We start from the raw sequence: 12,431 nt of genomic DNA, 5'->3' as shown, positions 1-12,431 counted from the left end.
GAATGAAAAGAAATAGTAGTTCAAAATAATTGCTTCAAAATAATTTAGTAGGATAGGTACAGAGTGGGTGGGGAAAAACATAGGTTAAAACTTTTTGAATCTGAGTGATAGGAACAGAGCATTTCATTTTTACTACTCTATTGTTATATGCTGGAAATATTCCATACTGTGAATTTTTTTAATGTCTATAATTGCTGCACTAATTCCTCTTCTCTCTTTCATGTCTAAACCCACTCTGATCAGACTTTTGCTTTCAACACTTTATTGGACCCACTGTTCTTCAGAGTCACAGTGTTTTTTCAGTGCCAAATTCAACAAGCAATTTTTCCTATCATCTTTTCCCATCAGCAGTGTTTGAAAGACCAACATTCCTATGTCACACCTTGTTGCTCATCCTAATCTCTTCAAGTGGATTCTATTGCAGGCATCACAACCTTATTTCTCTACCTTACCCATTAACCCCTTCTGGTCTCCTCTGCTGATTTGCTCTCTTTTTCTTGACCTCTTGATGTTGGAATACTCAATGTGGGCCTTGCTATTTACACTGCATCCCTTAATGATATCTTTTCAGACTTTATACCATTTTATGGCAGAAAATGCCTCACTCACAGTTTTCTATCTCTAGACCAGATTCTCTCCAAAACTCAAGACCTTCATATTCAGCTTCATATTCTACTTGACATCTCCACTTGGATATTTTCTAGGCATCTAAAACTTGTCATAACTGAACTTATCTTTCTCCTTAAACTTACTCTACCCAAAGCTGTCCTTGTTCTTCTGATGGAAACTTTATCTTTCCACTTGCTTAGATTGAAAGTCTTAGGTCATCCTTGATTCATTTTTTTTCCCCTCTCAAAATTAGATCCACTCCTATGATAAATCTTATTGCTGTACTTTCAGGGTATTTCCAGAATCTGACTTCTTCAAATTACCTTGACTCCTACAATCCTTCTGTGGACCAACTGTATTTCTCAACTGAATGACAACAGTAGCTTCTGTATTCACTTCCTGGAGTTGACATAACAGAGTTCCACTTCCTGGAGTTGACATAACAAAGTACCACAGATTTTTTAAAGAGGGCTTTAAAAAATCAAAAATATTTTCTCACACAATTATGGAAACTAAAAGTCTTGTATTGCCAGGGCTATGCTGTCTCTGAAGTATTTAGTGAATCTAGATTCTCCTACTTTAGATTCTGGAACTCCTAGCTTTTAGAAATACTGGGAATTTCTTGGCTTATAGATAAATTATTCCAGTCTCTGTGTCATCTTCACTTGGCGTTCTTCCTATGTCTGTTTCCAGATTTATGACTTCTTAGGGAAACCAACCATTGAATTAAGGTTGAACCTAATCTGATATCTCATCTTAACTTTGACAATAGCGCAAAGAATCTAGTTGACAAGTTTCAGGTGGACATGAATATGACCCATCACAACCCCCTAATTAAGTTCTCTTCTTACATTGTTCTTTTACATATATACTTAATACAGCCTGAGGCCTGAGTGATGCTTTTAAATGTAAGTCCTATATATGCCCATTTTAACGCATAGTAAAATTACAAAATTTGTATAGAGTTACCATGTTACCCCACAATTCCACTCCTAGTTACTTACTAAGGATAATCGAAAAAAAATCTAAGAAAAATCTGTACACAAATATTCATAACAACATTTCCTGTAAAAGCTAAGAAGTAGAAACAACCCAGAGAACAAATGGATAAAAAAATGTACTACAGCCATACAATGGAATACCCTTCAGTCCTAAAAAATAATAAAATACTGTTATATATTCTACCACATGGATGAACCTTCAAAACATTTTGCCTTTTAGTAGAAATGAGGCACAAATGGCCACATATTGTATGATTCTTTTTATATGAATTGTCCAGAATGGGGAATTCCACAGAGACTTTAACAGCATAAGAGTCTCTAGAGGGCAGGGAGAAAAGTGAATGAGGAATGATTTCTAAATGGTATGGTGGTTTTGGGGAGTGATGAAAATATTCTAAAGTTATAATGAGGGTAGCACAATTCTGTGAATATACTATCAATCACTGAATTGTATACTTCAGCAAAAGGAATTTTATGGTATCTGAATTGTATCACAATAAATCTATTATTAGAAATAGGGGTCCTTCCCCTGCAAATTCCCAGAATTTCCAGTGATTTTCATGGTTATACATGTCTCCTACTGCTCTTTCACCGGATCATTTTGCCAGCCACACTAGTCCCTGCCATTCTTCAAATATGCCAGACAGTCTCCCAGTTAGTGCCCTGGAAATGTTCTCTACATGGAATCCCCTTCCTTAAAGACTGATTCTCTCACCATTGTACATCATCTTCTTATGCTATTTAATGTTGCTTGCAACCTGCACACTAAGTTCACATATACTGATTTTGACTTTTTTACTTCCACTTTCAAATATATCATAAAATTTACTTATCTCTTATTTCTTTTAGTCACTGTTTATTTTCTCTTTCCAATCTTTCTCTGTTTTGGCAAATGAAGTATCTTAAGTACTTAAATGCTGGCAAATAGGCATTTCATACAAAGTTTTGAACAAACACATGATAGATTTCCCTTTCAAATATTTGAAGAACAAAATTTCCCCAGTCTCTTATTATGGAGAGAATACAATGGTGACTGCTACATAGAAAAATGGGTGAATGAAGTAAATAAATAACATTTTTTTAAATTTAAAAGTTTTGGTTCCTTTTGCTGAACCAGCCAAGAAGGTTTAAAGCTGTCTGGTACAATCTGATGTTGCAGAAATCATCATTCTCATGCTGAGGTTAAACAGTGTTTAAAGCATGTAAAATGGATTGAATTTTGGTTATGTTACTGTTACTGTGTATAATGTAGACAAGTCACATAACACCCCTGGGACTCAGTTTTCTCATACATGAATGGGAGAAATGCGTAGTATCTGCATCACAGATGTGAGAATCAAAATAGTTACTGCCTTTTGAATGAATCGTTACTACTAGACACATGAAAAGTGATGAAAGAATATTAGCTGTTTTTATGTTAATCACATATTATTTTTATGTTTTTCACAGATTCTTCTTCCTCTTGTCAGAGTGATGGCAGAAAGAAGACTTATTAAAGAAGACGTTTATGTTGTTGTTGTTGAGGAATAATGGAAATGTTCAATGTTGAGAGAAAGTGCAAAAGAATAAATCTAATCCACAATAGAATTAAATTTATGTTAGTGTGAGTTATTCTATAATGGTTTTGCCATTCATTTTAGAACTTGGGTGCTCTCAAATAGAATCTTCATTATTGCAGCTATTCAAAAGCAATATCAAAGATGCTTGATATTTAGTACTATGTTGTATAGAAGACATTTTAATAAGCTGGAAAGTAAGTCTAGATGCCCATTCAGCACAGAATCTATGTGGCCTCATTATCTCCATAGTAACTGTCATGAATAAATGGAAATAACAATATTTGAAAAGCAATTCCTATGTGAAAAACTTCCAGGCATGGTAGTGAAAATAGAAATTAGTCAAAGAAAATTATAAAACTCATGAATATAAAATGCTGAAAAATATCAGGAGATGTAGTTCCAAAGTGATAAATTTATACTATTTTTAAAACATAACTTCAAATATTTGAAATATATTTTTAAGTTGGAAAAATTAATATTATCCCAATTTAATACAAAATTATAAACTAAACTAATAGAAAATAAAATAGGGCCTCTGCTTCCTGGGACATGGAACAGACATAATTTTCCCTGTTCCCCTTGCTAAGTACAACTGAAGATCATGGTCGTGATACGTAAAGCAAACAGAGAAAGACTGCAAGGAGAGAAGGAGGACATTCTTAGGACCTCAGGAACCAAAGAAAGACACAGCTCCCTAAGTTTTCTTTTTTACCCACATACCCTAGGCCTGGAGCTGAATTCAGCATGCTGGAAACACCAATGGATATAGGTTAAAAATGACCTAACATAAGCTTGTTTTCTCTAACCAACAAAGGACCAGGAAAAGGATGTACTAGTGAGACAAAAACTTTCACATAATAACCGCTCAGGTTCAGCCAAACACCATAGAAAAAACTGTCATACTTATTCCTATTCTCACTAGCAAAGGCTCAGTGTAGATTCTAGACCTCTATTCTTGCTAAGCTGTAATGAGACTGTATATAGGGAGACAGGGCAGATATCCACCTGCTATTAATAAACCTTCCTCTCTTGTGGTGTCAGTGGATCCAAGGGGACTTGTATGCTGAACACTACACAACACTGATTAAAGAAGAGTAAAATAATTGGAGAAATGTACCATGTTCATAGATTGGGAGCTTGCTATATTAACATATTAGTTCTCAAATATGGGTTTAATGTAATTTCTATCAGTATCCAACAAAGATTTTAAAACTATATATGGATAAGGTTATTTTAAAGTTGATATGGAAAGGTAAAGAAACTAGACTAGTAAGAGATATTTTGAATAAGAATAAAATGGGAGGGCTCAGTCTGCCCAAATTTGAGGCAAATTATACAGTTTTGATTGTCAAGACTGTGTGGTATTGACAGAGACAGACAATGGAACAGGTCAGTGGAACAGGCTACAGAATCTGGAAATAGAGTCACATGCAAATATTCCCAATTGATTTTCAACAAAAGTGCAAAAACAATTCAAGCGGGAAGATAGGTTTTCAACAAATGGTGCTAGAAACATTGAACATCCATAGGCAGAAAAAGTAATTTAGACCCAGTCTCACACATTATACAATGATGAACTCAAAATGAACTAAGGTCTTAAGTATAAATTGCAAAACTATAAAACTTTTGGAAAAATATCTGAGAAAATATTTGGGAAACAGGTCTAGGTAAAGTGCTCTTATAATTGTTTTCAGGTTTCAAAATTTATTTATTTACAAATTACACTGAAAAAAAATCCACTTTGGGATGTACATAAATCGAGACTTTTAACCCTAGTGAGTGGTATAGAATGCTTATTGTTGTGACATTTCAAAAATAATTTGTAATGTCTCTAATAAAGCTTTTTAAAAATTGTGGCAAAACATACATGGAATTTACCATTAGTACCCTTTGTTACTTTCACATCTTGTGAAGCCACCACCAATAACTAGTATGAGAACAAAGAAAACTCTTTACTGTCTAAAAAGTCACTTACCACTCCCTCTTCCTCTCTGACAGTCACTAATATGCTTTCTGCATGAGTTTGCCTATTTTGGATATTCATATAAAAGGAATTATACAACACATGGCCTTTTGTGTCTGATTTCTTTCACTTAGCATAATGTGTTCAAGGCTCACCCATGTTGTAGCATGCATCAGTACTTGATTTCAAAGAGTTCTTATATTTGGGACTGAGGTTGTATCTCAGTGGTAGAGCCCTTGCCTGGCACATGTGAGGCACTAGGTTCGATTCTCAGCACCACATAAAAATAAGTAAATAAAACAAAGGTATTTTGTCTATCTACTACTAATTTTTTTTTTAAAAAAAGAGATCTTGTACTTGGCATCAAAACAAGATCCATGAAAGAAGAAGTTTGTAAATTGGACTTCATCAAAGTTAAAAATGTTTGCTCTGTTCAAGAACTTTTCATCAAGTAGATAAAGAAACAAATTGCAGAGTGGGGGAAAATAATTGCCAATAACATACTAATTCAACAAAAGACTAGTATCTAGAATACATAAAGAACTCCCAGAGCTGAACAATAAAAAAAAAATAAAAATTCAGATAAAACGTGGTCAAAGCATATGAAGAGACATTTCACTAAAAAGATTGATTGTCAGCTATCAATAAGGATTTGTTCAACATCAATAGCCATTAAGGAATTGACTAAAATCACAAATTAAATGATTATGAGATATCACTACACACCTACCAAGATGGCTAACATATAGAACAAGGTGGCAACACTAAAAGCCGGTGAGGATGTGGAGAAATTGGATCTCTTGTAGGTGACTGGTGGGATGAAAAGAGGTGGAGCCACTCTGAAAAACCATTTGGTAGTTTCTTTAAAAATTAATAATACAACTACTATATGACCCAGAAATTACCCCTATAAATGAAAACTTATATCACACAAAAAAGCTGTACATGAGTGCTATAGCAGTTTTAGTTGCAGTAGTTAACAACTGGAAAGAACCCAAATGTTTTCTAAAAGGCAAATAGTTATACAAACTGATATATCAATGTGTGTTACCGTGTGTGTGTCTGATTTATGTCACTGTGACAACATATCTAAGAAAATCAACTTAAAGGAGGAAAGATTTATTTTTGGTTCATGGTTTCAGAGATTTCAGTTCATGGTGACTTGTTCCTATTGGTATGGGCCTATAATGAGGCAGAATATCATGGTAGGTAGTATGTGGTGCAGCAGAGCTGCTTACTTCATGGTGACTGGAAAGCAGGGAGAGAGAAAGGGGTTGGGGAGAAGATAGAGTACCCAAGGGTATGTCCTTAAGACCCATTCCCTTCAATTAGCTCTCATTCATACAGTTTCCATCACCTCCCAGAAGTACCTCCAGTTATGAATCCATCAATGATGACCCAATCACTTTCCAAAATTTCCACCTCTGACATTATTGCATTGGGGACCAAGCCTTCAACACATGAGCCTTTGGGGGGCATTCCAGATTCAAATCATAACACTATGCAATATTACTCAGCAATAAAAAGGAACAAAAATATTGACACAGGTTACAACCTGGAAGCATATCTAGAGAATTGTCTTGAATGAAAACCTGAATGCAGACAAGTTATTTACTGCATAAGTCCATTCATATAATATTATTGAAATAATGAAATCATAGAAATGGATGACCGGGCACAGTGCCACATTCCTGTAATTCAAGCAACTTGGGAGGCAGAGGCAGGAGGATCACAAGTTCAAAGCCAGCCTCAGCAATTTAGCGAGGCACTAAGCAACTCAGTGAGACCTTGTCCCTATATAAAGTGCAAAATAGGGCTGGGGATGTGGCTCAATAATCGAATGTCCCTGACATCAACACAAGATCAATCTCTGGTATCATCCCCCTCACCCCAAAATGATAAAATCATAGAAATGTAGAATAATGGGTTTCAGGATTAAAGAAGTGGTTGGGACAGGAGGAAAGTGGGTGTGACTACAGAATAACTTGGGCAATAATTTGTGATAAATGAAGTGTGCTTTATCTTGATTGTATTAACATTACTATTCTGGCTGTGATGTTGTATTATAGTTTTTTGAAAGGTTCCCATTGAGGGGAAACTGTGTAAAGAGTACCCAGGATTCGTTGATATTATTTCTTAGAATTGCATGTAAATCTATAATTGCCTCAAAAGTAAAAAGTTTAATTAGACTGGCACAGTGGTGCATGCCAGTAATCCCAGCTACTCAGGAGGCTGGGGCAGGAGGATTGCAAGTTTGAGGCCAGTCTGGGCAATATAGTGAGACTCTGTCTTAAAAAAAAAAAAAAAAGTACTTGGCATATAGCTCAGTGGTAGAGAAACTCCTGAGTTCAATTTCCAATACCAGGGGCTAGGGATGTGGCTCAAGCGGTAGCGCGCTCACCTGGCATGTGTGAGGCCCAGGTTCGATCCTCAGCACCACATACAAACAAAGATGTTGTGTCCGCCGAAAACTGAAAAATAAATATTGAAATTGAAAAAAAAAATTTCCAATACCACACATACACATGCACAGGCACAAAAAGTTTAATTAAATATTCAGCAAGACTTGAAATATCCTAAAATTCTCCATATCCAGTATTTTCTTGAGATGGTAAGATTAAAGGAGATTTAAAAATTTTCCTGTGACATATATGTCTTCCAAACTTTCTACAGCAAATGTGAATTACTCTTATAGTAAAAATATATATAAAAATATAATTCATAAGAAATAAGTGCTCTGTAATCTAAGCAAACTAGGTGAAAGATATTTATAGTTTTATTTTTTTACATACATTACACATACAAATTATTAAGCATTAAGAACATTTTGTGACAGTCTTTACAGATTGGTGCATTTGAGCCTAACATAAATTAGATATTGCTTTCCACTGTTGTTGAAACAGTCAAAATCAAGATTGGATTAAAAAAAAAACCCTAGATTGGGTTGCTTCCACTATCAGACATAGCACCAGCCATTACTTGCTGTTTCTTCAATAACCCCATTCCACCCTTATCTAACCCAACCATATTCCTTTATAGAATCACATACCCCTAGTTAGTGGAAAAATACCTCTGGATTTAACATTCACTTGAACGGCTGGGTTCAGCTGCTGGTTGCCAGGTTTTTCTGTTCCTTTATTGAAAGTCTGCCAAGCATGCTTTGGCAGGAAGAAAGATGATTCAACCAGTCTTTTTTATTTTTTTCTTTCTCTCAAAAAGGTTTCATTTTTAAAACCTGAGGGCATAGTTCACTGTATAGTCTGGTCATTGTTTCCACTGATTTATGACTTTATTACTGCCAAAGATACAACTGTGATCATCCTAACAAGTATTCTTTTACAAGTGGTCTTTTATCCTTTTATCTAGGTTGCTTTTAAGACTTTTGCTCTGTGTTAGAATTCTGCTGTTTCACTATCATTAATTTATTTACTCTAGTTTGGAATTTATTTCCCTTTTCGAATCTACATATTTAAGTTTATCTATAATCTCGTAAACATTTCAGCCCTTATATTTCCCTCTAATGAAGCCTGTCAATCTTCCATTCCCTTTGCTTTTTCCATTTAGCACTCCTACTAGATTTTAGTTAACATGCCCTGCAAATTCTTTCTTTCCTCCCTTCCTTTCTCCTGTCTTCCTCACCCACCTCACCTCTTTCGCTCTTACTTCTGGAAAACTTCTTCAGGTCAGTTATCCAGTTAACTAATCCTCTTACCACACACACACACACACACACACACACACACACACAAACACAAATCTGATGAGTTTTGTTTTTAATGACTACGTTTTTCATTTCCATAATTCTACTTTGTTTGCAAAAATACATTTAAAAAACTTTTATATTTTTTCTTTTTAATCATGTTTCCTCTCCTTATTTGACATTTTATAGTTATATAGTTATTTGGAACTTTGATCTGCTATCTTTATCTTATCTGCTGATAGTTGGTCATAAAAGATTGTTCCCCTTTGGGTTTTATATTTTGGAAGATGACTTCATTTTAAGCTGAGATTTATCCATAAAAATCCTGAAAGGCTGGGTTTCAGAGCATTTCATTTCAGTTTGTTTCTATCAGGCTTCACAAGAATACTACCAGTTTATAGCTGATTATTAAGTTAACTTCTTGGCTTAGAGGCAAAGGTGTCACACCATGATATAGTTCTCTCTTGTTTTAGGGCCCTTAGTAATTATTTTACTGAAATCTTACCTCTGCACTTAATAGAATGCTTGCTACATTTTATCCAGTATATTTAGCTTTTTGTAGTGAAAGATTTTCATATTTTCTGGTCTTTCATATTCCTTGAAAAGGCAGGGATTTTAGATGATTCTTTTTTAATTGAATCTTAACTTTTTTTCAAGGTGTGTTGGCTTAAATTTTTTAAAATGCAGTCATCTCATTAAGAAATAATGGGCAGGTCATGACACTAGCTGTAAGATGACAATGTCTGAACAAACATTGTTGGTTCAGTGATGTTCTAAGTAGGGAAAAACAATTATATGCTGAAAATCCAGTATTCAAAAAAAATCCCTTCTAGTTTATCAGCAACAATGACTAAAACAACCTTCACAAAGTACATAATTCTCTCTGCCTTATTCGGGGTAATGTGTATATATATATATATATATATATATATATATATATATATATATATATGTGTGTGTGTGTGTGTGTGTATTTTTATTTTTAGTGAGTCACAATAGTTTACTCATACAATTAAACAAATACTGATATCTGTCTGCACTGCTGGTAGAAAGTGACTCAGACACAGGGTCTGGGCTTCTGGAGCAAAAGCCACAGACAGGGGTTTTGTTGAAGGTGTGAAGGGGAGGCCAGAGTGCCCTGGGACAGGCCTCAGCACTGTGGACAACTGAAAAGGACTTTCTTCTCCCAGTGACTCTGCTCAGTGTTTCTCATCTCTTCTCCATCCAGAAGCGTTTTCTTCTAATTCCACACATTATGTAATCATCAAAGATATTTTAGATACTGGTTCAGAGTCGGATTTGGAGAACTTTTTTTATTGTCGAGTCACATTTCAGGCTAACTTGTGCATAAAACACAGAGATCATCCTTTTTCAGCAAGTTTAAGCATACCTCACCAGGGATCACTGGCAGTTGCCCTCCAAACGCACTGTCTGCATATCCATCTTCTGGAAGAGCCTACAGTTGACATCATGTAACAAAGCAGGTTCCACTCCATGCTGCAAAGCAGGCAGTCCTTCCATCCTCACTTGCAATCACATCAAGGTGTCTTGGCTTTCATTTTGTCTTATATTTTAAATACAGCAGAGCCCCATTTTGGGATAGTTGACTTAGTCATCTCAACAGCTTTTTATAATGTTTCGATTCTTTTCCATATGCAATGTTATAATTTAGATCTTAGGTGTACCCCAAATGTTCATGTGAGAGACAATGTAAGAAAGCTGAAAGGTGAAATGGTTGAGTTGTGAGGGCCTTACCCTAACCAGTGCCTTGATTCCTCTGAAAGGGATTAACTAGGTGGTAACTATAGGCAGGTAGGGTGTGGCTGGAGGAGGTGTGTCATTGGGGGTGTGCCTTTGGGATACCTGTTGTCCCCAGTGAGGGAGGGTTCTGTCTCTACTTCCAGCTTACCGTGTCCTGAGTTGCTTTTTTCCTTTACACCTTTTTGCTATGATGTTCTGCCTCACCTCCACAAAGAGCAACGCAGTTGGCTGTCTGCGGACCTCTGAAACCATGAGCACCAAATAAACTTTTCCTTCTCTTAAAATTGTTCTTGTCAGGGGCTGGGGATGTGGCTCAAGTGGAGCGCGCTCGCCTGGCATGCGTGCGGCCCGGGTTTGATCCTCAGCACCACATACCAACAAAGATGTTGTGTCCGCCGAAAACTAAAAAATAAATATTAAAAAATTCTCTCTCTATCTTCCCCCCCCCTCTCTCACTCTCTCTTAAAAAAAAAAATGTTCTTGTCAGGTTTTTTGGTCACAACAGCAAAAAACCTGACTAAAACATGCACCTATTTTACTTTTAAAATTTATGTTTGTGGGGGTTTGTTTTTATTCATATAGTGATTTTCATCTTAAATAATTTCATCTTAAAGCAATTAAGTATACTGCATTGGTATTTCTATTTTATCCCTAATCAATTGGGGGTTTTAGCTGGCAAATTCAGTTTTGTTAAGAGCCCTTAAAGCCCTCCGCATAGAGAACTGCGCACCAATCTGGTCGCGATGCTTGAGTTTGGGAGCGTGCATGCCATGCGTCCCAGGCTCTCTCCGGATTATCGAGATTATGGTTTGGTTTGGCGAGGCAGCAAAAGGCAAATAATTTAGTCCGCTGAGTTCTGCTCCTTGGTGCTCAGGGGCTGGCCTGCAGGCCTCACCGCGGGGTGGAGAAGACATAAGGGATTTGATAAGACAGCTGTACAGAATGGTGCTGGAGGAGCCTTGTTTGTGCACAGGGATACTCCTGAGAATAACCCAGCTATCCCATTTGATTTCACACCAGAAAACTATAAGAGCATAAAGGCAATTATAAAGAACTATCCAGCAGGGCATAAAGCAGCAGCTGTGCTTCCAGTCCTGGATTTGGCTCAAAGGCAGAATGAGTGGTTGCCCATCTCTGCTATGAACAAGGTTGCAGAAAATTTACAAGTACCTCCAATGAGAGTATATGAAGTAGCAACTTTTTATACAATGTATAATCGAAAGCCAGTTGGAAAGTAACACATTCAAGTCTGCACTACAACATCTTCAAAACTCTGACAGCATATTGGGAGTCATTCAAAAGAAGCTTGGAATAAAAGTTGGGAAAACTGCACCTGACAAACTTTCACCCTTATAGAGGTGAAATGTTTAGGGGTCTTCGCGCATGCACCGATGGTTCCAATAAATGCCAATTACTATGAGGATCTGACACCAAAGTATATTGAAGAAATATTGATGAGCTCAAAGCAGGCAAATTTCCAAAACCTGGGCCAAGGAGTGGATGTTTCTGTCGTGAGCCAGCTGGAGGTCTTACCTCTTTGTCCTAACCACCCAAAGGACTTGGCTTTGGTGTGCAAGCAGGCCTTTAATTTATAATCAACTGTAAATATGTTATTGCAGAAATAAAATATTTTATTTATATTTTATATATATATGGAGCCCTTAGAAGCAATACAAGGAGTTCCAATTCTATCAATTCTCCAGGTATTCTACATTCTATTCTTGGATCAAGTTAAATTGATATAGGAAAGCTACATATATGCATGTTTTAAGAGCCCCTACTGAAAATAATCTAAGATATTCAGGGTTATAAGTACATTATTGAATTAAAAATGTTAG

General features: G+C 36.1%; 1 long non-coding RNA gene and 1 pseudogene across 1 annotated transcript in view; both read left to right on the top strand.

Moving 5' to 3' along the window:
* The window catches only part of LOC117794735 (uncharacterized), a 39,630-nt gene extending 36,428 nt beyond the window's left edge, over window positions 1-3,202 (top strand). The window contains exon 2 of the long non-coding RNA XR_004618599.2: window positions 3,060-3,202. This is a non-coding gene — a long non-coding RNA (uncharacterized lncRNA). The remainder of the gene's footprint in view (window positions 1-3,059) is intronic.
* Window positions 3,203-11,336: 8,134 nt separating this feature from the next.
* LOC114089148 (NADH dehydrogenase [ubiquinone] flavoprotein 2, mitochondrial pseudogene) lies at window positions 11,337-12,181 on the top strand (annotated as a pseudogene).
* Window positions 12,182-12,431: the final 250 nt, after the last annotated feature.

Source organism: Marmota flaviventris, chromosome 13, assembly GCF_047511675.1.
Source record: "Marmota flaviventris isolate mMarFla1 chromosome 13, mMarFla1.hap1, whole genome shotgun sequence".
NCBI lineage: Eukaryota > Metazoa > Chordata > Mammalia > Rodentia > Sciuridae > Marmota > Marmota flaviventris.
Note: the sequence above shows the minus strand (reverse complement) of the source record. Positions and strands in the feature narration are given on the sequence as shown.